Below are 23,460 nucleotides of genomic sequence, written 5' to 3' on the forward strand. Positions count from 1 at the left end.
TGATGAACTCAAGAAAAGGTTGGTGGCTACACCAATTATTGTGGAATCAAATTGGTCCTTGCCGTTTGAACTCATGTGTGATGCAGTGACCATGCCATTGGAATGGTGTTGGGACAGAGAAAAGACAAGATATTTTACTTCATGTACTATGCGAGTAAGACTCTTGATGATGCACAGGTAAATTTCACCTCCAACGAGAATAGTTGCTGGCGGTTGTGTGGGCATTTGAGAAATTTCCAACCTACTTGGTAGGAACAAAAGTCACAGTCCACACCGATCATGCAAAAATCAGGTATCTCAAGAATAGAGTCCAAAGCTAGATTGATGTGCTGGGTTTTATTGTTGTAGGACTTTGATGTAGAAATACGAGATCGGAAAGGCATAGAAAACAAAGTGGTAGACTACCACCTATCTTGGCTGGAGAACCATGAGTACGTGGAGGAAGGGGAAAAATTAAGGAGACATTCCCCAATGAGCAACCTTTTGCTATCATAAATTATCTTGGCTCATGGTACGCGGATTGTATGAACTATCGAGGTGCATTCCTGAAAGGGAGGTGGAACAAGTGTTATATGATTGTCATGTCTTGCCTTATGTGGTTATCTTGGAGACGATAGGACAGCTGCAAAGGTGTTGCAGTCGGGGTTCTATTGGCCAATTTTATTCAAAGATGCCTATGCGTTTGTGAAGAAGTGTGACCAGTACCAAAGAACAAGAACAATCACAAGGAGGCATGAGATACCTTTGACTAATATCCTCGAGGTGGAGATTTTTTATACGTGGGGCATAGATTTCATGTGATCGTTCCCATTTTCAAGAGGAAACAAGTACATCTTGATAGCGGTGGATTACGTGTCCAAATAGGTGGAGGCTGTTGCTTTGCCGACCAATGATGGCAAGGTGGTGACCACTTTTGTGAAAAACAACATATTTTTGAGGTTTTGGACTCCACGTGCTTTGATTAGTGATAAAGGAACAAACTTTTGCAATCGGTTATTAAATAACCTTCTATCCAAATATGGGGTCCTCCATAGAGTCGCCACCGTGTGTCACTCCCACAGAAGTGGACAACAAAAAGATATTAGACAAAACAGTGAGTGTGAATGGGAAGGATTGGGCAGCAAAGTTGGATGGTGCCTTATGGGCATATAGAACTGCATACAAAATGCCAATTGAAACATCTCCGTACAAGCTTGTGTATGGGAAGGTATGTCACTTGCCGGTCGAACTTGAGCATAAGGCATACTAGGCAGTCAAAAAGTTCAAATATGGACTTGAAAGCTGCGGGCGAGTAAGCTCTTGCAATTATATGAGTTAGACGAATTCAGGATAAATGCTTATGAAAACGCCAAGCATTACAAGGAGAAAACCAAGAGATGGCACGGCAGGCGTATCCAACCCCATTACTTCGAACTAGGACAAAAAATATTATTATTCAACTCTAGGCTCAAGCTGTTTCTTGAAAAGTTGAAATCGAGGTGGTCGGATCTGTTTGAGGTGGTGAAGGTCATCCCATATGGTGCAATTGATATGCGTGCTTTAAATGGAGAAATAACATTTTTGGTGAACGGAAAATTAGTCAAGCATTTTTGGTGATGTGTGATTTATCGTCAAAGGACTAAAGTCATGCTCGTCGATGAGTAGGTGAGGCCTTGCGTCATGCCGCCATGTCAAATCAAAGCTTGTTGGAAGACAACCTAATTTTTATTGCTTTCATAGATTTATTTTTGTCTTTTTAGTTAGAATGTAGAATAGTGTTTTGATTTTTCTTGTAGTTGTAGAAGTCGTGGGTATAAATGTATAAAATGATGGGGTGGAACATGGAGCTATATATAAAAAATAGAAGCAGGTGACCCAACGCCAGGCCAACGCCTCGCGCTACACTGGCCCTGGGTCCATATTTGATTTTCATCCCCAGCACACAGGCAACGCGCTAGCCTAATGCCTAGGTAGGTTTTTTGAATTTTTTTATTTTTTTTATTTTTTTTATTTTCATTCTTTTATTTATTAACCTGTTGACCCCTACTCGTATACTCGTTTTTACTCACATAATAACCAATCCCCACTACCCATTTTTCTTTTACACTTAACAAAAAGTAACCCTAACCTTTTATTTCCTTTCTTCTCTCTTACCCTTCAGGCTCTCTCTTTCTCTCTCTCTCACTGTTCCTCTCCTCTCTCTCTAGTTATGTTCCTCTTTTTTTTTCTTTTTTTTTTGCTCTTTTTTTGCCCCTACCCCTCCATTCCCCCCCCCAAATAATAAGTTTCCCCACCCCAATTTCCCGTATATTTGAACTTGAAAAACATTGGTGGGTAATGTTTCATGTGTGGGAGTTGGATGTTTTGATTGTTGTGATTTGTTTATACGAGGTAGTAAACTATAAGCCCTACTATCTTGTTCACATTTGGGAGGGTAATTTGGCTACCCCATTATTGGACCATAGTGAACACATTTGATAAATTACTTGAGAGAAAAATTTATGCACTGGTGAAGTCTGAGTAGCCGAGCGTTTATGTAGGATGTTTCAAGCTAAGTGTGAGGCGTTTGGGGGTGGTTTGACAATGCCCATACCCATAATATTTTTTCCTTGTATGTTGAATTGAATAAAGTACTTTAGGATAGTTTGGTATATCATGTTGGTTTTTAGTAGTTGGCAGTCAAACGTCTCACGATTAAACTTGTACAAGTCCCGTTAGGCTCTATTTGAATGATTGAATTGGTAGGTTGTGTAATACGTGACATATTTTTATTTGGCATGGGAAATTTTTGAGTACCCATTGTAATTATTATACAATACTTATTTGGTATGTTATGAAACCAATGCGAGTATTTTGCATATGGCCTTCGGTTCTAAGTGTGAGGTCATCTTAGACTTTCACTTTAACCTTGGGCGAATTTCTTGATCGTCTCTCATGTGCGAAGTAATTCTTTTACAGGTTGCAATGGCTCGTGATGGCCCAGGAAAAGCAAAGGGTGCAAGGAAGTCGTCCACTATTGCTCCCCCTCCCAAGAAACGTAAGCAAGGGCAGGCCACTTCTAGTAAGAAGGTAAAAGGCAAGCAAGTAGCCGAGAGATCTGGGAACACAGCTTCGGGGCTGTATCCTAAGTTGAAATTGGTTCGAGATGATGCTATCAAATGGCACCACTCGTACGTGCCATATGGGAGGTATGTCTCGGATATGGGGATTAATGTAGCTGCTTTGGAACAGAACTTCTCACAGGTGCTGGAGCGGCTGAATAACTTGAAGATGGAAAAATTGCTGGAGTGTCCTAGGCATGCAAACTTGAGCATGGTCAAAGATTGTACGCAAATTAGAATGACAAAAGGTTCATGTCTTAGGTAAGGGGAAAGGAAGTACCGCTTGAGAGGGATGCTTTGTGCAAATTTCAGGGGTGGACAATCCAAACTTGAAGATTTTGACGAAGTTCATGAAAAGCCCAACCTACACTGCCATTCGTCACACACTTTGTATCATGGATTCTAATGCTAAGTGGACGAGGGTAAAGGATTGCACCCATAATGATCTTCTAAGGATGGACTTCAACAAGACTACCAAGGTGTGATAGAATTTTTTGCAAGCAAGGCTCATACCGGTGGAACACAATACTCGGTTGCACTTGGGCTCGGGTGTGGTTGATCTACTTCTTGATGATTGAGAGGCCGGTCTATGTTGGTGAGATTATGCTTGGGGAGATGTACCACACTCGGTTCAGCTGCAACATAAAATGGTATTTTTTTTGGTAATATTCTAATCCAATATATGTTATTTCTTGAGGTGCCTGGGTATCCAAGGTAGAGTGAGGTGGAGGAAGCTTCCAAGGGCTTGATGGATATCACGACACTGTTGGACACTAATACCAAGCTAAGCACTGTAGCTAGAAATGAGCGCAAGGAGAATTTCAATAGGTATATATATGGGTCACTAAACTTGATGATGCGCCGACATGGAGTGGATAATGATGAGAGGATACAACTGAACATTGAGTACCCGCTTTCTGAAGACACGAAGCAAATATTAAAGATTGTGCCTGGCAGTCTCATTCACCTGTCGGAGGATGAAAACATGCTTACTGGCTCGGATGTAGAGGGTGATGCTGATGGTGAAGTTGTCGGACCAATGGCATTGGTCCCTCTTACTCCAGATGAGGATGAGGTTGAAACTTCGGCCGGTGCACATTCTGATGATGGACAATCTGAGTATGACCCGGAGGGGTTGGATTAGCAGGGAGTCTTTATTTTTAACCTACCTTAGTTTTGTATTTTGTTATGCATCAAGGACTATGCATATTATAAGTGTGGGGGTGGGGAGAATACCTTTCTGTGTACAATACTTGTGAATAATATGTATTTTGTTTAGTAGTCATAATTCGTATTTTAGTATTAGTATAGTGTTTAAAGTTAGTACAAAAATATGAAAAACAAAAAAAATTGAAATATTGAAAGAAAAAAATCAGAACAGTTTGTGACTTTTTCCATCGATGGATATCTTGGACAACTTTCTTGAGGGATTAAATTTCGATTAAAAATACCAAAAAGATTTTCTGTTATTTTCACTAGTGGTAGTTAAGTAATAATCCCCCTCGGTCTTTCTTTGGGCTCACCGATTCTTTTTCAAGGAAAGTAAGTTAAACCGGGTATTTTTTTATCTTTGTAGGAGTTGGATAGGAAGGAAAAACTAAGTTCCTCTAGATACCTTTTGACGTGTTTGATGCTAGCATATTTAGGCTACGGTAGGTTATTTATTTTCCTGTTGTATTTTGTTTGAAATTTGATGCCTTAGTTAAAAATGAATAACCTGTTTGATGACGTAGACATTTCTTTGTTTGATCATGGATTTATCTGCCAATTACAAATAATTTTTTTTGTTGTTAGCCCATTTGAGCCTATAGACCTTTTCTTTGTCACCCATATTACAAGTCGTATCCTTATTTTGTTCTTAACTGAAACTTTTTTGAACCTTTACCTTCGAAGGCACTTATTCGCTAGAAAAATTAAGGTGAGATCTTAGGAAGTAGCTTTTGAGTGGAACCATGAAAGGTTCAAAAGGTGCACTAATTTTATGAAAGACCACTAGCCAAGAACTTTATGAAAATGACATAGCGTTCCTGATAGAAAATGATGACTCCTTCAAAAAACAAACTTATTCAAGTTCTTTTTCCCAAAGAAGTCCCACTCCGACTGCCCCTCTTTTCCTGCTACACCCGAAACACTATACTCAGGGTTCTAAACCTCCTGTAAGTGACTATAAACGATTATGTCATTGAGATTTTCCACTAAAAACTAGTCATGATGTGTGTAGAGAAAAAAATGAAAATAAAATAAATGAGAAAAATATTGATATGCCAAAAAGGAAAAATAAACCTCCTAATCTTCTTAATGCATTCTAGTGGAGACATAGATGTGCTTAAACGAAAAAGGCTAAATTGTGTATGATTTTGCGGCAAGGTGTTGAATTGGTAATGAAAGATATGTGCTTGAAAGTCAAGTGTAGTGTATTAATGTACTTAGGGGGGTTAGTCACTAATATCCAAATATATCCTACCTGTCTTTTAGCCTACAATACAACCCAAAAAGATCTAGTTGATCATAGACTTGGCAAGCTTAGATTAGTAGAGTTATACACTACGGACAACCCTATGGTACGATCACGGGGTACACATGAATTCCTTTGCGAGAGTGAGTGACTTTTGTTCAATCGTGTGATGTCCTTAATTTATGTTCAAGTCATACTTGAATGTGTGACTGTCTTTATATTCACTATCTTGTTCTATGGTGAGCGCACATGGTCCCCTGACAGATAGGTAATGTTGCTAACTTCTCTTATTGCGTGAGTGCACGAGTTGAGGATGCTTAGTGGTAACAAGCCGGCTTTTGAGGTAAGGTAGTTATGGGTAGCTTGTTTGAATTCTTTGAATTGGGATTTTTATACTTTGGCATGTTCATGATGGAAAGGATGTGAATTTTGTATGCATATGCTTAATTACCGGTATTAACCATAGTCAAGAATAGAGTGCATGATTAAAGGTGATTTGCTCCTCCATAATTGATGCGTGAAGATGTTGGGTATAGTAAGGAGTTAAATTACTCGAGGGAGAGCAAAAGTCTAAGTGTAGGGTGTTGATATTTGGCTTAAAGTATATATATTTATATGCATGTCGACTCATATTTTACTCGAATTTTATACATTTGCATGAGTATTGTGATGATTTGAGCTAAATTATGGTGTTGTTATGTGTAGGAGTTAACCAAAAGCGATGTGGAATGAAAGATCAAGAGTTAGAGCAAAAAAGAGAAGAAAAGAGAAAAATTGCACAGGTTAGCACCTAGGCCACCTGGGGCACAGAAGGCAGGCCTAGATCTTTTTATTGCTTTCAGCTTAGTGTAGGGCCAGTGCAACGAGCTTCCCTGGATGATGAGATGGTATTTTTCTTACTTTGCTCGGGATTTGATTTTGACAGTCCTACACAACTCTAACTCATATAAAAGGAGTTTAAAACCTAATTTGGAGGGGAGACGCCACTTTGAGAGCTGAATACATGCGAAGAGAACTCCAGAGCAAGGATTATCACTATTCTTTCATTCTTCTTAGTATTTTCAATCATCCAAACACTTGTGAATTTTTTTAGTACTATCATGAGTGGCTAAGACCCATTAGTTTAGGGTTTGTGATTTGGCGATGAATATTATTGTTTGACGTTAACTTCTTCTTCATTACAATTCATTATCATAGGGTTGTTTCTTCAATTCTATGCTTAATTGCTTGATTGTCTGGCCAACAGTTAAGTTCTATCAACTATCTAGATTATGCTTGATAAAGATACATTTAGATTAAAAAAAAATTGAAGAGAGCATGATCTTAACTCTAAAGTAGGGGGTCGATTTGCAGTTAGGATAGGATTATACCTAATCACCATGCTTAATCGAATATCGTGATCTTAATACGTTTTGATAGATAAATTTCATAGGAATATATGCTTTAATCTATTTTGGGCAGGCAAATAGTAAATCGGGAGAGTACTACAAGCACACACTACTCGGATAATTAACAACTATAAAACAAATTGCATAAAAGGGGCGTTAGCTAGAATACAATAGGATTGATGAATCGATCTCAATCCTGGAATATTATTCTCTATTGAATTCACAACCAATTTTCTACTGTACTAAATCATTTAATTGTTAATGTTTCTTCTTTAGTTAATGATCATGCCCAACTCTGACTTATAAAAAGAACTAAGCGGTAGCTGCAAATATATTTCGGTTTACAAGTCCGGAGTCGAATCCCACAGAGAACTAAGGCTTAACTACAGTTGTTGCCTATTACTAAGAAGACAAGCTCGAACAATTCCTAAGTTATAAATATTAAGATTCTTGTATCTAATTAACTAACAAATTAAATTAGTAGATTAACAACTAAAGATACTACAGGTTGGAGAAAAGATTAAGGAGGTCTAGAGTTATGATTTTTCTTATTGTCGGAATCCTTTCCACTACGTTTTTTTACAAATTTGCCTAAGTCTTCTCCACCGATCATGAGCACTCCGACTGTCGTAACTCTCTCCTGAGTAATTTCCACAATTTACTAGACATATTCTCCCGAATTATGCTAGCTGACATTAAGTACGGCTCACTCGAATCACACCAAGGTTTCGTGATCTCTAATCCCACCTTTAAATCCTCTGTATTGATCCCTCATATACGTTAGGAGTGATATTGTTCAATAACTACCTAAATATGCACTCTCTCCCGAGTAATGCAGACTAAAAAGGAACAGTTAATTGAGGTCCCTTCAATCAACAACAATAAGCATATAGTTGAACAAATAGAGAAAATACTATGTCAAATTTATATTAATGTAATGAGAAAATCATCCTTCAACAGGTTCCATCAAAACCCTAGATAACAAATTAGCTATTCATAATAGTATGCAAAACTAAAATACTAGAATTCATAACCAATAGTGGAAAATAGGAAGAAGGAAGTGAAAAACTCGTAGAAGAATTCTCCGCCTTGCTTCTAGTGTGTTCTTGCCTCCTTAGGTCGAATCTCCGGTATCTACGATGGCTACGTGATCTTCCTAGGTCTAAAGTGTGTCCAAACTCGATCTCCTCTTCAAAAATGGCATTTTTAGGTCTAATTATATATGTAGGAAAAGACCTAAACGTGTAAGCCAACTCGGTCTGGACCTTGTCTTAGGCTGGCCTCGCCAGGCTAAATCTTGGTTCAGCCTGGCCTTAGGCTGGCCTCGCCAGGCTAAATCTTGGTTCAGCCTGGCCTTAGGCTGGCCTCGCCAGGCTAAAGCCTGGTTGAGCTGGCTTTTGCATCGCCTCTCCTTTTCACTGTTCTCGCGCACACTTTCAACATTTAAGTATCCCTTTTTTGCTCTACTTTAATCTCCAATTCACCTACACATAAAATAGACTTCATTACGCGCAAATAAAGTGTAATTTATTATTAAAGCATATAAAATGCAAGACACATAATGCACGAAACTATGGAATTATAGCCATACATCAATACCCTACACTTAAACATTGCTCGTCCTCGAGCAATCAAGCTATACTTATAGACACAACCTTTTTAAGCAATTCTCCTAACTCATCACACCAAGAATATTTAAAATAGACTAAGCACAAGGGTGTAACATCTTCACCTCAAGATTTGACTCGCAAGTACCATACATTATTCACAATTCACTCACTTAATCTAACATGAAGGTCAATGACATTACCTTTCCTTCATGAATCAAGTGCTCTCATAATACAAATGCAATGCAAACACACGAGGCAAGTTCTAGACATCAAATGCAATGCACAGAATACAACAAACCTCACGCGCACATGGCACATGACTCACTCAAAATTGGATCATCAGGACACTCTATTCAAAGCAGTTAAGCGAATTAAGGTCACACAATTTAAGGTACTTCTACAAGAGTCAAAAATTGAGCCTAAGCGTCACAACCAAAGTACTGACTTGTCACGACCCTAAATCTGAATTCAGTCGTGATGGCGCCTATCATGAAACAAGGCCAACCAACACAATACCCAATTCATTTTAAACAATTATAATAACACAATTTAAGTCATTAACATGCTAATAATCCCAAAATAAAAGTGAACTAGTACAATTTGCAGAAAACCAACACAGCCCGACATCGGGGTGTCACCAGTCATGAGCATCTAACATAACTCTAAGAGTATGAAAGAGTTTATACAGTCTATTACAGAACTAGAACAAGGGAAGTAAAACAGGAGGGAGAATTACTGGTCTGTGAACGCTGAGCAGCTATCTAGTGGACTCCAAATAGCCTGCTGGGAGCAATCAACCCTTACTGGCAGGACCCAAAGCTCCTAAATCTACACGCATGGTGCAGGGAGTAAAGTGAGCACTCCAACTCAGTGAGTAATAAAAATAAATGAAAACTGAGCGATAATAAAACACGTAAAACACAACAAAATGCTACAAGAGGCAGTGTAAAACCAATACAATGCAATAGAATAGTGAAATCTTATAAAAACACCTTAGTTCACTATAAGCTTCTTTAAAACACCCTTTTAACAGTTAAACAAGTAAATGAAAAGCAATGAGAAAAGATAAACACATAAAATCAGCTCTTCGGGCACAATGTTAACAGAAATCAACCCATTAGGCAATAACCTGGAACAACCTCAGCCCCTCGGGCTATATCACATATCATACTAGATACCCACGCTCACTGGGGATGTACAAACTCAGGGAGGGGCCCCTTACAGCCCAAGCGCAATATCAAAAAGTCTATCAAACCACGTCCGAATAACCTGGAATTTTGCACACACATCCCGAATGACACAACGGACCTACTGCAACTCCCGGAATTCCATTCCGACCCCTATATCAAAATCTCACCTATCAACCGGAAAATGCCAAAATTCCAATTTCGCTAGTTCAAGCCTAAATCCACTCCGGACCTCCAAAACACATTCCGATCACGCTTTTAAGTCTTAAATAACCTCCCGAAGCTATCTGAACCATCGAAACTCACATATGAGCCCTTTAACAAATCTTACCAAAACCTCTCCGAACCCGAGCCAACCAATACGATAACAAATAGTACCGCTGAACAAGACAATAAGAAGCAAAAATGGGAGGAAATGGAGTGGTAACTCATGAAACGACCGGCCGGGTCGTTACATCCTCCCCCTTCTTAAACAAACATTCATCCTCAAACGAGTCAAGAAACATAGTTGAAGCCTCAAACAGGTGAGGATATATGTACCGCATCTCCCGCTCGGTCTCCCAGGTAGCCTCTTCCACGGGCCGACCTCTCCACTGCAATTTCACTTAAGCTATATCCTTTGACCTCAAACTTTCGAACCTGACGCTCTAAAATAGCTACTAGCTCCACATCATAAGTCATGTCATCATCTAACCGAACCATGTTGAAATCCAGAACATGAGACGAATCCTTACTATACTTCTAGAGCATAGAAACATGAAATAACGGATGCACACTCGACAATCTAGGTGGCAAAGCAAGCTCATAAGCCACCTCCCCAATCCTCCGAAGCACCTCAAAAGGCCCAATAAACCGAGGACTCAATTTAACCTTCTTCCCAAATCTCATAACACCCCTCATGGGTAAAACCTTCAACAAAACCTTCTCACCAACCATGTAGGGCATATCCCGAACCTTACTATCAGCATAATTCTTTTGTCTCGACTGCATTGTACGAAGACTCTCCTGAATTACCTTCACCTTTTCTAAAGCATCCTGCACCAAGTCTGTCCCCAATAGCCTAGCCTCACCCGGCTCAAACCAACCAACTGGAGATCTACACCACCTCCCATATAAAGCTTCATATGGAGCCACCTGAATACTCGACTGATAGATGTTGTTATAAGCAAACTCTACGAGCGGTAGAAACTGATCCCATGACCCTCTAAAATCAATGACACAAGCATGCAACATGTCCTCCAATATCTAAATAGTGCGCTTGGACTGCCCGTCCGTCTGAGGGTGAAAAGTTGTGCTCAACTCAACCTGAGTACCCAACTCTCGCTACACAGACCTCCAAAACTGCAAAGTAAACTAAGTGCACCTATCTGAAATGATAGAAACTGGGACACCATGCAAATGAATAATCTCCCGGATATAGATCTCTGCCAACCGCTCTGAAGAATAGGTAGTACACACAAGAATGAAGTGCGCGGACTTGGTCAGCCGATCCATAATCACTCAAATAGCATCGAACTTCTTCAAAGTCCGTGGGAGCCCAACTACAAGTCCATGGTGATCCTCTCTCACTTCCACTCTGGAATATCTATGCGCTGAAGCAAGCCACCCAGTCTCTAATGCTCATATTTTACCTGCTGATAGTTAAGACACCGAGCTACAAATCCTACAATGTCCTTCTTCGTTCTCCTCCACCAATAATGCTGTCTTAGATCCTGATACATCTTTGCGGAACCCGGATGAATGGAATACCGCGAGCTATGGGCCTCCTCCAAAATCAACTTTTGAAGCCCATCCACATTGGGCATCCGACCCTGCATCCTCAACACCCCATCATCACCAATAGTCACATCTCTGGCATCATCGTGATGAACTCTGTCCTTAAGGACAAACAAATGAGGATCGTCATACTGGCGCTCTCTGATGCAATCATATAAGGAAGACCGAGAAATCACACAAGCCAATACTCGACTGGGCTCCGAAATATCTAACCTCACGAACCGATTGGCCAAGGCCTGAACATCAACTGCAAGAGGTCTCTCCCCAATTGAAATATATGCCAAGCTCCCCATACTCACCGCTTTCCTACTCAAGGCATCGGCCACCACTTTGGCCTTCTCTGGACGGTACAAAATAGTAATATCATAATCCTTTAGCAACTCCAACCATCTCCGCTGCCTCAAATTGAGATCCTTCTGCTTGAACAAGTGCTGGAGGCTACAATGATCAATAAATACCTCACAAGACACACCATACAAGTAATGCCTCTAAATCTTCAACGCGTGAACAATGACAGCCAACTCCAAATCATGAACATGGTAGTTATTCTCATGGGGATTCAATTGACAAGAAGCATAAGCAATAACTCTACCCTCCTGCATCAACACACACCCAATACCAACTCTCGAAGCATCACAATACACGGTATATGAACCTGAAGCTGATGGCAAAACTAACACTGGAGCTATGGTCAAGGCAGTCTTGAGCTTCTAAAAGCTCTCCTCACACTCATCCGACCACCTGAATAGAGTACCCTTTTGAGTCAACTTAGTCAAGGGCGATGCGATAGTTGAGAATCCCTTCACAAATCGGCGGTAATAACCCGCCAAACCAAGAAAGCTGCGAATCTCCGTGGCTGAGGACGGTCTGGGCCAACTCTAAACCACCTCTATCTTCTTCGGATCAACCTGAATACCCTCACTGGACACCACGTGCCCCAAGAAAGACACTGAACTAAGCCAAAACTCACACTTGGAGAACTTTGCATAAAGTTTCTCCTCTCTCAACCTCTACAACACAACTCTCAAATGCTCCGCGTGCTCCTCCTGACTATGTGAATACACCAGGATATCATCAAATAAAACTATGACAAACGAGTCGAGATAAGGCTAGAACATGTTGTTCATTAAATGCATGAACGCTGCCGGGGCATTGGTCAGCCCAAAAGACATCACCAAGAACTTATAATGACCATATCGGGTCCTAAAAGCTGTCTTAAGAATATCTGAGTCCCTGATCTTCAACTGGTGATAACTTGAACGGAGATCAATCTTGGAGAACACTCTCTCTCCCTGAAGCTGGTCAAACAAATCATCGATACGAGGCAAAGGATACTTGTTCTTAATTGTTACTTTGTTCAACTGCCTATAGTCAATGCATATCCTTAAAGTGCCATCCTTCTTCTTCATAAATAGAACCGGCGCACCCCAAGGTGACACACTAGGCCGAATGAACCCCTTATCAAGGAGTTCCTGAAGCTACTCCTAACTCCTTCAACTCCGCTGGTGCCATACGATATAGTGGAATAGAGATGGGCTGAGTGCCCGACACCAGGCCAATACCAAAATCAACATCCCTTTCCGATGGCATGCCCGACAGGTATACAAGAAACACATCGGGAAAATCCCTCACAAGAGGAACAAAATCAATACTAAGAGTCTCTATACTAACATCTCTCACAAAGGCTAGATATGAAAGACAACCCTTCCCAACTATATGGTGGGCCTTCAAGAATGAGATTACTCTACTGGGAACATAATCAGTCGAACCTCGCCACTCAATCTGTGGCACACCCGGCATAGCCAATGTCACTGCCTTAGCATGATAGTCCAAAATAGCACGACACGAAGATAGCCAATCCATGCCCAATATAACATCGAAGTCTACCATATATAACAACAACAGATTCACTCAGGTCTCCAGAACCCCAATAGTCACCACATATGACCGGTACACACGGTCTACAACAATAGTGTCATCCACTAGAGTAGATACACGAACAGATGAAACAAAAGACTCACGGGGCGTATCCAAATAACAAGCAAAGTATGATGACACATAAAAATAAGTGGAACCGGGATTAAATAATATAGAGGCATCTCTGTGGTAGACTGAGACAATACCTGTGATCACGGCGTCTGAAGCAATAACATCGGGTCTAGCTGGACATGCATAGAAACAGGCCTGACCGCCACCTGATCGACCTCCCCCTCTAGGGCGACCCTTAGCTGACTGACCTCCACCCCTAGCTGGGTGGGTGGGTGGTGGTGAAGTAACTGGCGCTAAAGCCGATAGTTAACTCCTCTACCGAGATGAACCCCCAAGACGACGAGGATACTGCCTCCACATATTACCCATCTCTCCACACTCATAGCAACTCCCGAGTGCTGGAGATGGGGACTGAAGGGATCCCCTAGCACCGGAATGAATAGCAGATGCACCTGGCATAGAAGAGCCCTAAACTGATGGAGCACGGGACGAACTCTGAGCTACAAGGGCACTGAGTGATGACTGGCCCTAATGAGAACTGTGAGAACCATGGCCCAATGACGCCCCACAATAACTTGGGCAAGCTGGCTGAGCATGCTTGAATAGACGACCTCTGCCATGCTGAAACTGACCTCTCAAAGGAGCAACACCATATCTACCAGATCCCCGAGGCCTTTTGGCCTCCCTCTCATCTCGCTCCTGGCGATGAACTGACTCGATCTCACGAGCAATGTCAATAACCTCCTCAAAAGTAGCAACATACACCCTCTCCTAGGTCATGAGAATACGAAGCTGCTAAGTGAGGCCATCAACGAACCTCCTAATCCTCTCTCTCTCTGTAGGAACCAGACAAATAGCATGACGAGCTAACTCCGAGAACCTCATCTCATACTACATCACAGTTATCTCTCCCTGACGCAAACACTCAAACTGCTTGTGCAGCTCCTCTCTACGAGACTGTGGCACATACTTCTCCAAAAAGAGAACGGAGAACTGCTACCAGGTAAGGGGTGTTGCACCAACAGGCCTACGCCTATCATAAGCCTCCCACCAAGTGAAAGCAACTCCAGAAAATTGAAAAGTAGTGAAAGCGACCCCGCTGGTCTCCAGAATACCCGTTGTATGAAGAATCCTCTAGCACTTATCCAAGAAACCCTAAGTATCCTCGCCCTCTGCACCACTAAAAGTCGGAGGCTGAAGTCTACCAAACCTCTCCAACCTATGATGCTCATCCTCTGGCATGGCAAGATCTACATAGTCCTGAATAACTGCAACCGGCTAGGCTGGATGTGCCCTCGGTGTTTGAAGTCCTTGCACGACCTGCTCAGGTGTGCGACCGACGGGAGTCTGAGTGCCTCCCCAGCCTGAGAAGTAGCTGCGGTTGTGGTAACTAAGACCGCCTGAGCTATGCCAGTGCATACTGATAGAATCTGAGCTAGGGCCTCCTGAAGACCCGGAATCACAATGGCACAACTGGTGCCTAAACTGGTGATGCTGGATCGTCCACAACTGGGACCTGATCCTAAATTGGGGCAGCTTGTGGATCTGCAAGTGCTGTCATAGCTGTTGTGCGGGCCCCTCCCCTTCCCTTACCGTGACCATGACCATGTCCTCAGCCTCTAGTGGCCACAGCTGGTGGTACTGGTGGTCATCCATCCTGACCAGTAGCGCGTGTCCTCACCATTTGTGAGAGAATAGAATAACAGAAGTTTAGTACTCGGATCAACAGATTCGTACGACAAGAATTTCAAGAATACGAAGTTTTTCTAAAGGTTCTGTAGCCTATCGAGGATAAATACAGATGTCTCTGTACTGATCCGAAAGACTCTACTAAACCTGCCCATGACTCGTGAGACCTATGTAACCTAGGCTCTAATACTAACTTATCACGACCCTAAATCCGTACCCGGTTGTGATGGTGCCTATTGTGAAATAAGGCCAGCCAACACAACACCCAATTCATTTTAAACAATTATAATAACACAATTTAAGTCATTAACATGCTAATAATCCCAAAATAAAAGTGAACTAGTACAATTTGCGGAAAATCAACACAGCCCAACATCGGGGTGTCACCAGTCATGAGCATCTAATATAAGTCTAAGAGTATGAAAGAGTTTGTACAGTCTATTACTAAAATTGAACAAGGGAAGTAAAACAGGAGGGAGAAACACTGGGCTGCGAACGCCGAGCAGCTACCTAGTGGACTCCGAATATCCTGCTGGGAGCAATCAACCCTCACTAGCAGGACCCGAAGATCCTGAATGTGCACACATGGTGCAGGGAGTAAAGTGAGTACTCCAACTCAGTGAGTAATAAAAATAAATGAAGACTAAGTTATAAGAAAACACATAAAACACAGCAAAATGCTACAAGAGGTAGTGTAAAACCAATACAATGTAATAAAATAGTGAAATTTTATAAAAACACCTTAGTTCAGTATAAGCTTCTATAAAACACCTTTTTAACAGTTAAACAAGTAAATGAAAAGCAGCGAGAAAAGATAAACACATAAAATCAGCCCCTCGGGCAATAACCTGGAACAATCTTAGCCCCTCGGGCTATATCACATATCATACTGGGTACCCGCACTCACTGGGGGTGTACAAACTCTGGGAGGGGCCCTTACGGTCCAAGCGTAATATCAATCCATCTCGTGGCATAATCAATAGGCTCTCGACCTCATATCAAGCCACCTTGTGGCATACAACACAGCCCCTCGGGCTCATAATCATAATCAATACAACACTGCTACGGTGTGTAGCCCGATCCCATAATTATCCTCACAACACAGGCCCTCGGCCCTACTTAGTCAGAAATCTCTAAAAGCCACTCGGGCATAGTAAAATATGATACTCATCCCCAAAATATCATTTAAGATGTAAAAATAGAGTAAACATGGCTGAGTTATAAAAATAGTAAAATATAGCATGACTGAGTACAAGTATAAAGTCAAAACAGTGAGAAATCGTAGTAAAAATCCCCTAAGGGTCCAAAACAGTTAGCATTCGGCCCAAATATGGCATTCAACCCAAAACATAATGATAGCAAACAATTTTCAATCAAATACTCTGTAAAACAGTCATTCGAGATGGACTAATTCACAATCCCCAATGGTGCACGACCCCACGCTCATCATCTAGTGTGTGCATTACCTCAACATACCACAACGATGTGAAATTCGGTGTTTCATACGCTCAGGACAACATTTACAATCACTACTCACCTCTATCCGTTCCGAACTCTAGCCCGCGATGCCCTTGCCTCTCGAATCGGCCCCCGAATGCTCCAAATCTAACCAAAATCATTGCAAAACCATCAAAATATGCTAAGGGAACAAAGCCCACTAGAAAGAAATCAAATTACAACACAAATCCCGAAATTGGTCAAATCCGACCCCCGGGGCCCACATCTCAGAATCCAATAAAAATTATATCAATAGACTCCTTATCACTCCCCGAGTTCATTCATATCAAAAGCACCAAAATCCAACCACAAACGACCCCTCAAATCCCAAATTCTAGGTCTCCAATTACAAGCCCTACTTTTTCAATATTTAGGCTTAAATTCTACAAATTCCATGATTAATTAGGTAGAAATCACATTAGGATTGAGTATTAAGTCCATAAATCTTACCTCTAAGTGTTCCCCCTTGATTCCCTCTTCAATCCCCTTCAAAAAGCTTCAAAATCGCCCAAAAATGGAGGAATTTAGGCTAAAACTTGCTGAATAGGTCTTTTAAATCATTCTGCCCAGTTATTTTAATTCCTTCTTCGCGAACGCGGTCAATGCCTCGCATTCGCGAAACACAAACTTAAGTTGACCAGAAATTCCTCTTACGTGAACATGATCACCCCTCGCGAATGCGATACCTCAGCAACTTAACCCTTCGCGGACGCGGCATCACCCTCGTGAACGCGATGACCAACGAGCTCAACCCTTCGCAATCGTGGGACCTCCTTCGCGAACGCGAAGGCCAACTTCACAGGTTCCCATCCTAACCCTTCACGAACGCGAGGATCCACTCGCGAGCGCGAAGAACAACTATCTGCAACATCAACAACAGATTTTCTGCAATTTTATCCAACTTGAAATGGTCCGTTTAACCACCCGAAACTCCCTCGAGGCACTCGGGACCTCAACCAAACATGCCAACATATCCCATAACATCATTCAAACTTGTTCCAACCTTCGGAACGCTCAAAACAACATCAAAACACCAAATTTGCATCAGATTCAAGCCTAAGAACTCTAAAACTTCCAAATTCCGCTTTCGATCAAAAAGTCTATCAAACCACGTCCGAATGACCTAAAATTTTGCACACATCCCAAATGATACAACGGACCTACTTCAACTCCCAGAATTCCATTCCAACCCCTATGTCAAAATCTCACCTATCAACCGGAAGACGCCAAAATTCCAATTTTGCCAATTGAAGCCTAAATCCACTCTGGATCTACAAAACACATTCCAATCATGCTCCTAAGTCCCAAATCACCTCCCAAAGCTATCTGAACCATAGTAACTCACATCCGAGCCCTTTAACGCATAAGTCAATATCCGGTTGACTTTTTCAACTTAAGCTTACTCAAAAGAGACTAAGTGTCTCAAACCTTACCAAAACCTCTTCGAACCCGAGCCAACCAACCCGATAACACATAGTACCGCTGAACAATACAATAAGAAGCAAAAATGGGAGGAAACGGAGCGGTAACTTATGAAACAAACTGGCCGGGTCGTTACATCCTCCCCCTCTTAATCAAACATTCGTCCTCGAACGAGTCAAGAAACATACCTGAAGCCTCAAACAAGTGAGGATATCTTCTCCGCATCTCCCGCTCGATCTCCCAGGTAGCCTCCTCCACGAGCAGACCTCTCCACTGCACTTTCATTGAAGCTATATCCTTTGACCTCAACTTTCAAACCTGATGCTCCAAAATAGCTACTGGCTCCACATCATAAGTCAAATCCTCATCTAACCGAACTGTGCTGAAATCCAGAACATGAGACGGATTCCCAATATACTTTCGGAGCATAGAAACATGAAATACCAGATGCACACTAGACAAGCTGGGTGGCAAAGCAAGCTCATAAGCCACCTCTCCAATCCTCCGAAGCACCTCAAAAGGCCCAATGAACAGAGGACTCAATTTACCCTTCTTCTCAAATCTCATAACACCCCTCATGGGTGAAACCTTCAAAAGAACCTTCTCACCAACCATACACATCCCGAACCTTCCTATCAGCATAACTCTTTTGTCTCGTCTGCGCTATACGAAGCCTCTCCTGAATTACCTTCACCTTTTCTAAAGCATCCTACACCAAGTCTGTCCCCAATAGCCTAGTCTCACCTAGCTCAAACCAACCAACTGGAGATCTACACCGCCTCTCATACAAAGCCTCATATGGAGCCATCTGAATACTCGACTGGTAGCTGTTGTTATAAGCAAACTCTACGAGCGCAAGAAACTGATCCCATGACCCTCAGAAATCAATGACACAAGTACGCAACATGTCCTCCAATATCTGAATAGTGCACTCGGACTGCCCGTCCATCTGAGGGTGAAAAGCTGTGCTCAACTCAACTTGAGTACCCAACTCTTGCTGCACAGACCTCCAAAACTGTGAAGTAAACTAAGTGCCCCTATCTGAAATGATGGAAACTAGGACACCATGCAAACGAATCATCTCCCAAATATAGATCTCTGCCAACAGCTCTGAAGAATAGGTAGTACACACATGAATGAAGTGCACGGACTTGGTTAGCCGATCCACAATCACCCAAATAGCATCAAACTTCTTCAAACTCTGTGGGAGCCCAACTACAAAGTCCATTGTGATCCGCTCCCACTTCCACTCTGGAATATCCATTTGCTGAAGCAAGCCACCCGGTCTCTGATGCTCATATTTTACATGCTGACAGTTGAGACACCGAGCTACAAATCCCACAATGTTCTTCTTCATTCACCTCCACCAATAATGCTGTCTCAAATCCTGATACATCTTTGTGGTACCCGGATGAATGGAATACCGCGAGCTATGGGCCTCCTCTATAATCAACTTCCGAAGCCCATCCACATTGGGCACACATATCCGGCCCTGCATCCGCAACACCCCATCATCACCAATAGTTACATCTCTGGCATCATCGTGCTGAACTCTGTCCTTAAGGACAAGCAAATGAGGATCATCATACTTGCGCTCTCTGATGTGATCTGTCACGACCCCAAATACTGGTCGTGGTGGCGCCTATCACATTACTAGGCAAGCCAACTCAATCATCTAACCGCAACCCTTTTTCCTTACAGTAAACCATTTTATAACACATGTTTTAAATACCAAATTTTTATAATAAGCGTTTAAAACACAATTACATATGCGGAAGTCAAATAAACATGAAAACTACACAGCCCCCAAGTATCTCGTGTCACGAGTCTAGAGTCTCTACTACATAACTAACTGTCTAATACAACACAAGTCTAAAAAATGCGGAAAAGAACAAGATAAGAAGGAGAAAATAGGCTGCGGACGCCATACAGCTACCTTGAAATCTCCGGCAACCTCTACATCAGCTGAGGACCCTTAATCTGCCACTCAGGCATCTGGATCTGCACACAAGGTGCAGGGAGTAACGTGAGTACGCTAACTCAGTAAGTAACTAAGGTAAATAAGGTCTGAAAGCAGTGACGAGCAGTTAAAAATCATATGAATGAATAGACAACAGAATAATAGATCAAATTCTACAGTTTAAAACCAGTTTTGTCGAAAAATCATCAATTTCAATTTCAGCCTCTTAGTCACTCATGACTCAACTCTCGTTACTCAATACCCACTCTTAGCACTCAGGCTCATTAATATCTCACAGTACTAGAAATCATAGTAACTGTTGCGACGTGTAGCCCGATCCATAATTTATAGTCAACTACGCTCATTGGGGGTGTAAAGACTCCGGAAGGGCTGCTACAGCCTAATTGTCATATCACTGTGGCGCGCAACCCGATCCAATATATATATCGCTGCGGCGTGGAGCTCGATCCATATAAGTATCGCTGCGACGTGCATCCAGATCCATAATATATACATATAATATCCTCACAATTAGGTTCTCAACCTCTCTCAGTCATTAACCTCACAACCTCACGGGCACAATAATAGAAATTAGGGAACTCAGCCCAAATAGTCCTCTCAATTAGAAGTGGAGCGATAAAACCAGTTTTAAACATTTAAATAGATAAAACATGACTGAGGATATGCTTTCAACAAATAAAGTGAGGAAAAATAGTAAAAATACCCCTAAGGGTATCAATAGGTCGGTACAAGGCCCCAAACATGGCATACAACCCTAATACATTATAAATGACTAAAGTACGGAATATCATAAGGTTTCAAATCAAATACGCGGCTCAATAGTTTTTACGGGATGGACCAAGTCACAATCCCTATCGGTGCACGCCCACACGCTCGTCACCTAGCATTTGCATCACCGCATTTATCAAAATAAATCAAATACTGTCGTTTGTACCCTCAGTTCCAGATTTACAATGGTTACTTACCTCAAACCGGTGAAAATACTACTCCGCAATGCCTTTACCCCTCGAATCGGCCTCCACTCGCATCAAATCTATCCAAAATCAGAATCACGACGTCAAAATATGCTAAGGGAACGAAGCCCAAACGAAAATAATCAAATTATACCAAAAAATTCCGAAATTGGCCAAACTCGACCCCGGGCCCACGTCTCAAAACTCGATGAAATTACATCAACGGAATTCTTATCCTCCCATGAGTCCATACATATCAAGAACACTAAAATCGGAGTCCAAATGACCCCTCGAATTCTCATTTTAAAGTATCTTAATCTCAAGCCCCAATTCCTCAATTTTAGGCTCAGATTCTATGATTTATTAGGTAGATTTCACATTAGAATCGAGTTTTTAAGTTCAAAATTCTTACCTCCAAGTGATTCCCCTTGAATCCCTCTTCAACCTCCTTCAAACAGTTCCAAAAACGACCAATAATGGAAGAAATAAATCCCACATTCGCGGACAATATGACCTTTTAAACCTTCTGCCCAGGTTTGAAATCTTTCTTCGCGAATGCGGTCAAAGCCTTGCGTTCGCAAAGAACAATTTAATTTTGACCAATTTTCCTCTTTCGCGATCGCGACATCCCAATCATGAACACGATGCTTTGCTCAGACCAACCTTCGCGATCGCGTTCCGCCTCTCGCGAACGCGATGAATAAAATCCACAGAAGCTTAGCTGCCCTTTTTGCTCTATGCGAACGCGACTCCTCCCCCGCGAACGCGATGAACAAACCCTTAGTCCTTCGCGAATGCATAGCCTTCCTCACAAATGCGAAGTCTTAAATTCCACCTTCCTCAACTGACTCTTCGCGAACGCGAGGGTCCACTCGCGAACGCGAAGTGTAAAATACCTGCAACAGCTGAAACCAAAATGTGCAATTTTCTTCAACTAGAAATGATCCGTTCAACCCTCCGAAACTCACCCGAGGTCCCTGGGACCTCAACTAAAGGCACAAACATATCCCAAAACCTTATTCAAATTGGTACCAATCTTCAAAACACCTCAATAAATATCAAATTGACCTAAACACATCGGATTCAAGCCTAAGTTTCCAAAAACTTCTAAATTCCGCTTTTGACCAAAAACCCGACCAAACCACGTCCGAATGACCTAAAGTTTTGCACACACGTCCCAAATGACAAAATGGAACTACTGCAACTCTTGAATTCCATTCCAACCCCTATATCAAAATCTCACCTATCAATCGGAAATCGCCAAAAATCCGATTTCTCCAATTCAAGCCTAAATCTACTCCGAACCTCCAAAACTCATTCCGATCACGCTCCCAAGTCCCAAATAGCCTCTCGAAGCTAACCGAACCATCAGAACTCACATCCAAGCCCTTTAATGCACAAGTCAACATCCGGTGACTTTTCCAACTTAAACTCACTCTAAAGAGACTAAATGTCTCAAACCTTACCAAATCCTTTCCTAACTTGATCCGACCAAACCGATACCACATAAAATGGATAAACAAAGCATAAAGAAGTAGAAACAGGGAAAACGGAGCGGTAACTCATGAGACGACTAGCCGGGTCATCACATCCTCCTCAACTTAAACAAACGTTCGTCCTCGAACGAGTCAAGAAACATACCTGAAGCCTCAAACAGTTGAGGATATCTGCTCTGCATCTTCCGCTCGGTCTCCCAGGTAGCCTCCTCCACGGGCCGACCTCTCCACTGCACTTTCACTAAAGTTATATCCTTTGACCTCAACTTTCAAACCTAACGACCCAAAATAGCTACTGGCTCCACATCATAAGTCAAATTATCATCCAACTGAACCGTGCTGAAATCCAAAACATGAGACGGATCTCCAATATACTTCTGGAGCATAGAAACATGAAATACCGAATTCACACTCGACAAGCTGGGTGGCAAAGCAAGCTTATAAGCCACCTCACCAATCCTCCGTAACACCTTAAAAGGCCCAATGAACCGAGGACTCAATTTACCTTTCTTCCCAAACCTCATAACACCCTTCATGGGCGAAACCTTCAACAAAACCTTCTCGCCAACCATGTAGGACACATCTCGAACCTTCCTATCAGCGTATCTTTTTTGTCTTGACTGTGCTGTATGAAGCCTCTCCTGAATTACCTTCACCTTTTCTAAAGCATCCTACACCAGATCTGTCCCTAATAGCCTAGCCTCACCGGGATCGAACCAACCATCTGGAGATCTACACCGCCTCCAATACAAAGCCTCATACGGATCCATTTGAATACTCGACTAGTAGCTGTTGTTATAAGCAAACTCTGCAGGAGGCAAAAACTGATCCCAGGACCCTCCGAAATCAATGACACAAGCACACAACATGTCCTCCAATATCTGGATAGTGCGCTCGGATTGCCCGTCCGTCTGAGGATGGAAAGCTATGCTCAATG

Source organism: Nicotiana sylvestris, chromosome 3 (assembly GCF_000393655.2).
Source record: "Nicotiana sylvestris chromosome 3, ASM39365v2, whole genome shotgun sequence".
Lineage (NCBI taxonomy): Eukaryota > Viridiplantae > Streptophyta > Magnoliopsida > Solanales > Solanaceae > Nicotiana > Nicotiana sylvestris.